The 5,775-nt window shown below is 40.0% G+C and overlaps 1 long non-coding RNA gene across 2 annotated transcripts; it reads right to left on the reverse strand.

Annotated features, from left to right (window-relative positions):
• Positions 1-4,774: 4,774 nt before the first annotated feature.
• LOC120445865 lies at positions 4,775-5,521 on the reverse strand. 2 transcript variants are annotated; one of them, XR_005615792.1, is made up of 3 exons: positions 5,402-5,416; positions 5,021-5,266; positions 4,775-4,960 (listed from the first exon to the last, which is right to left on the reverse strand). It is a non-coding gene; the product is annotated as an uncharacterized LOC120445865 (long non-coding RNA). The 2 variants fall into 2 exon arrangements; XR_005615791.2 differs by having other exon boundaries at positions 5,021-5,521.
• Between the last annotated feature and the right edge of the window lie 254 nt (positions 5,522-5,775).

A 5,775-nucleotide genomic window follows, 5' to 3' on the forward strand; every position in this document is an offset into this window, starting at 1 on the left:
CTTTTGTGGGTTTGCTCTTGGTTTTAGGACTTTGTTCTTTGTTCGGTTGACCAGCTCAGTAGAGTCCAATTAATTCAGAAAAAAGACCAACACTTTCCATGTTCAAGTAAGGGTAATTATTTAATGCGCTAGAGAATTTTATCCAGACTTAAATTCAGACGTAAATTCAAAATAAACTTTAAATACGTTTCATTTTGTAAAAACCAAAACTTTTTTAGGGGCTTATTTATGAGTTTATCATATCATATTTTTTGGAGCAATTTCTTCAGATCAACAATGAAGCTGTTCCTAATTGTTTAGCAAACACTTTATTTTATTTTATTTTGTCGAATATTTCCTAATGGCCAAATAAAAATTCATTGATTGTATTTTTATGAAGTCATATTGTTAAATGCATCTTCAAACATTGTATTGTTTGAAAATAAAGCCGAGAACGTACAATTCTTGCACAAGAATTTTATAAATAACTTAAATAAACTATTTATAATGAATAAATCAGAATGCGTCTTGTTGCGAGGGCTGCCTGGTTGATTGCAATTGCCAGCAGCCGCAAAAATATACATACTATTCATGCAACCTGGCTAATTCAAACCGACACACGTACATGAGGTTGCCTTTAAAATCAATTTAAGTTTCAGATCCATTCCAGAAACCGCAACGCAATAAAACACAATGGCATTGCATTTGTTGAAAGTTACGACAAAAATGTGATTTAATGCTGACGATAACCACTGACCCCGATTCAATGAAGAACACGGTCTCAGCGGGCGGCCAAAAATCAATTAACCGGAAGAACAGAGCTGAGGTTTGATTCGAAGATAAGCCACAACAAAGTGATTAATTAAAACTACAAGTATCTAATCTAAATTCGAAATAATAGTATTTATGAACAGCAACAGCACCACATTGCAATTGTTAAATTTATATCGCCCCCTTTTTCGGTTAATTGTGGATGAAAGCTGTCGACTGAAAGACTAGAGGCTGTGAGTTGGCAGTTGGGAGACTAGAAGCTGGATAATCAATTTGCGGTTACATAAACATGCATCAATGTCGCTGTCCGTTTGTCCGTCCGAATGTCCGTCTGTCCGTATGCCCGTCTGTCCGTTTGTTCTGGCAATCTGGCAGCCTGACAGCCGTGGAATGCTCCGACTGCTCATTTCTGGTAAGATAAGAACGCTGTAGATTTTAGATTCCTGCCTGCGATCGTTTGAACAAGCCTGGCTACAAGCGCCAATTAGAAAGAGCAGGAAAAATATTTCACTCATTTTCGTTTGTCAACAAACGGGCAACGAAGAGACTGGTTCCCGATACTCCATCCTAACTACCCCTTCCTATATACCATACCATACCATACCATACCATACCATACCATACCCAACCATACCAATACCAACCTATCCGTGCTCAAAGTCCATGTTCCAATGTTCTCTGATTACAGGCCGGGGCCAACTGCGGAATGAGACTGAGACTAAGAATGAGAATGAGAATGAGGAGATGTCTGTGTGTTGCACCACCAGATCATAGATAATAATATTAAATTGGTTAAATGCCGTCTTGGATTACCCGAACCAGACATGGGCATACCATTTCGGTTCCGACTTGGACTCCAATTCCTGGACAGGCGACGACCACCCCGGGAGAAGAGGTGATGTGGTGAAGAAACTAAACTGCACTTTGGGCGGCGAAGAATGTTTATCTATAGCATATTGATATTATATTTTAATAGGGGATATCAAGATGGTTTTGCGGTCGTTTGGTAATTAATAGCTAAAGTTCAAAATGTTTTGGCTGCCCCCAAGAACTCGTTGATAAGTAATCGATTTCGTTGGCCTGCTCTGACATTATTGAATTACCAGGCGACTTTTGATTAATTTGCATACGACAACAAATTCGTGATCTAAATTATTTCCAGCTCTGTGAGAAGCTGGTATAAATCGAGAGAGCAGTAGATCTGTTCTTTTGGCTCAGCCTTTTAAGGCCAATTGTAAATGTTTTTGCCGGATTTCGGGATTTTGGGATTTCGGGATCTGTGTGGCGGTGGCGGTGGCGTGATTGAAGGAAAAGGGCATGTTTCCTCGCCGTTGACAAGGCGCCCGCCTAATGAGCTACCATAATTCAATGCCTCAAACGACCCAAATTTGAATGCCTCGGCTCGGCTGCCGATTCTTCATTCTTCTGTTTGGGAAATTTGTGCACTTTAGAGCTGCATTTACCCCGACTCCGATTTATAATTTCACCAGGAAGTCGGTAAACAATGGCAGCGCGATTTTATTGTTTTATTTGATTGTCCGAGATCATGAACTTGCTCGCCGTTCGCTGGTCCCCCAAAAAGTCTTTGTCTACAGATCACTTGGCTAGCACAAATCAATAGGGAAAATGAGATTTTAAACAGTCATAACGTGCCGCAACAAAATAAATGCAATATTTTTGTGACACAAAATCGGGTTTATTTGTTTTTTTTTTTTGTTCATTTTTTTGGTAGCGAACTTTGGGCCAACGGCTTCTAATACAACGGTTTATTGCCTGGTGGGTGGTGCAGTTGGAAAAATAATTAGCCAATGACTAGGACAACATAATCAATAAGCAGGGGCCATTAGTCAGATATAAAATCCTAAATTAATACAACAAAATATACGCACATCGATTTATTTAATGAGCTAATTAGCATATTAGCTGTGAAAGCATGTTGATTCTATACAATATGTATTAATTTCTGGCCCGCAGGGCTTAAAATATCAATTAGCATAAATATTTATATTTGCTTTGAACACTTTAACTAATAGAAATTTAAAACCCAAATAAATTATTTCTACTTACTTTCATATATCTACAAAATGGGATATTTAGAAGAATGGCTTAGTAATGAGTAATGTATGCAGAACTTTAACTATATTTTTGAGTAATCATATTACTTATGTTAGATTAATCCTTTTGGTTGGAGTGTATTTCCTAGCATTCAGCTTCAAATTTAAAGGTAACAATGGCAAGCAAAATACAGCGACAACAAAGCGGTTAATTTTGCCGCGTTTGTTGCCCGATTTTCCCGGCTTTGTTTTCCAACTGGCAGTCGGAAAAGCGGCGCACAGTCAGCAAAAGTCAGCCGGAGTCACAGCCAAGTAGGATTTCGATTCGGGTCTTGGAGTAGGAGTAGGAGTTGAAGTTGGAGTAGGAGTTGGAGTCGAGAGCAATACCTAATTTCATGTCATTAGTTTGTGTGATAACTGTTACCATTGAAAACGAGCCAAAACGGAGAAGCTAACTTGGCCAACAGTCGTCCTCGTTGTCGTCTGTGTTTCTCTTTTCTTTTCTTTTCTTTTCTTTACGATTTTTCAGCTTATTTTTTGTTGTTTTCTTGTTTTTTTTTTTGTGCTTTTTGTTGGCCAAAAAACTCCTCCTCCAGCGCCGGCAATCCGAGTCGGAGGCAGAGCTATTGAAATCATTTAAACCATTTAGGCCATTTAAGCTATTTACAATTTGCCATCATCACGACATTTTCGGCTGCCGCTGTAGCCGCCAGCGTTAGCGTTAACGGCTTAAAAGAGGGGCCCCAAAACGGGGGAATTGGCCAAAATCAGAGCAATTCAATTGGAAACATTTGTAAAATGTCTCGCTGTTGTGTGCTGGCCAGACCTTAGAGTTTAGAGTTTAGCCTCAGCGTTGTCCCTATATGAGTGGCCCAGGCACGTCGACGACGACGACAGCAGCAGCAGCATCAGCAGCAGCAACATCAACTGTGGCAAGTTGCAACTGTAGCAACTTTGCCCACCACCAAGTCCCGACCAAGTTAAGAAGTCACATAGAGCCAAAGCCAAAGCCAAAGCCAGAGTTAGAGCAAGAGCCATATGTCAAGAGGTCATCGCTGATTTTTGGGATTTCCTGCAGTGGCTGCCGTAAAATTTGTTAGCAAAACGTTTGGAATTGCTTAAATGTCAGCTCCGTTGAGCGGCCTAATGGTGACATTTCTTTCAGCTGGCTTTTCCGATCGGCTCCAGCCCAAATTAGCAATGCAGCACAGCTCCTAATGGAGTCAAAGTTTGCTCGATTTTCGTATTTTGTCATTTGCATTCGCTTGCATGATCCGGCGGCTGTCATATTAATTAAAATAAAATGAAGGTACCCACCTCCACCTCCACACACGAATCGGCAGGACCCCCGTGATTCATGGCAGGCTTTTGCTTAATTTTGATTGCATTTTGATGCATTCGGCTCGGTTTTGCGGCTGCAGAAGATTTGCATGCCTCTGAGTCAGCATCTGCACGCTCCGTGGCACGGCGGTCATTGATTGAAAGATCGATCGGTTAGACAAAGGCAGGCAAATGAATTTCCTCCATCCACCAATGCGATCCCATTCCATCCAGTTGCTGCAACATTGTCTTGCCAGTCGGGCTCCAAACGGAGCAAAAGCCTTGTCAAGATTCTCAAAATGCAAATGCAAAATGCAGCCAAGTGACTTGACTGGATGTTTTGCAGTTGCTTCCCGGCCTCCCAGCCTTCTTTTTGCCCCAAAACGCCGCCCCTCTTCAGATGGAGTTCGCCTTTTCTTTCATTGCGCTCATTGGGTCGTCTGTCATTGGCTTTGATTAAATTGGCTTAAAAGTTGTTAGTCAGTTTCTTCTGCTAGGGATGGGAATGCTAAAATCTTTAAGACATAGTCGTAAATGGTGATTCTAGTTACTCAAATTAAGATTTTACTATGCCAATTTATTTTATGTGTCTGCAACTAAAATTACGTTCAGGTGCTTTAGATGCACGTAACTTTTAAAGAGCATAAAGATCATTATTAGCAAAAAATATAATCCTATTTTATTTACATATAAATATTTATAAAATAATATTTGGTTTATATATTATTTTATTATATAATATTTAGGTGCTTTGCCAGCCCTGAACTTGTTGTTATCGTTCCTCTGTACCGTTTGGCCAAATCAAAATGCAAATTATGATGATCTCTGCTAAATTGCTGAAATTGAACTCCCACTGTGAGTGCCCATATGCCAGTGTGTTTGTTTGGAATAATTACTTTGGATGCATGTTGGTTGGCCGCAAAAAAATAGAAGCTGCCAGCAGTGAAAAGCCTGGAGTTTACAAAATTTGTAACCAACTATTTAGCAAACAAAACTTTCGCAGGACTTTTATTGCACCCGACAGGATTCTGCATCCGGATACTGGATCCACTATCCACTGGATACACTTTTGCCCTCCAGCTTGCCAAGTCAGCGAGCATGCCGAGTTTTTTTGTGTTTGGTAGCAAAATGGGACATGCGGGCTGCCAAAAAATTATATGCAAATCTAATTAGTAAATTATTTGAAGCGTGAAATTGGAAAATGATTTTGTTTTGTCTGTTTCGACTGCGTGCACCCTGCGAAAAGATTCCGAAAAAGCCCAGCATCGTGCTTTTACCCATTCCCAATCGGAATCGGAATCCAGTCTCGCTTAATGCTGATTTCTTTTTTTAAATGCACTCAGCTGTAATCGGTCAGATACGCAAAACGCAAGCCAAAAACAAAAAAAGTACGAGCTTCGCCAGTAAAAAACGCCACTGGTCATTTCTCGGACTAACAAATTCCGTTAATTTGAGCGCAACTAACGCATTAAATTTGATTTTAAATGCATGTGACACCTGTTATTTTAACGCTTCAACTGCGGATTTGCCTGCAGCTTTTAAATAATACATATGTTCTGGAATTGCCCTATTTTTGTGAAATTAAAACTCTTGAGAATTATTATTTTAAATAAGAAGTAAGTAGCAAGATGAGTTAGGTGCATATGTTTCT

This window comes from Drosophila santomea, chromosome 2R (assembly GCF_016746245.2).
Source record: "Drosophila santomea strain STO CAGO 1482 chromosome 2R, Prin_Dsan_1.1, whole genome shotgun sequence".
NCBI lineage: Eukaryota > Metazoa > Arthropoda > Insecta > Diptera > Drosophilidae > Drosophila > Drosophila santomea.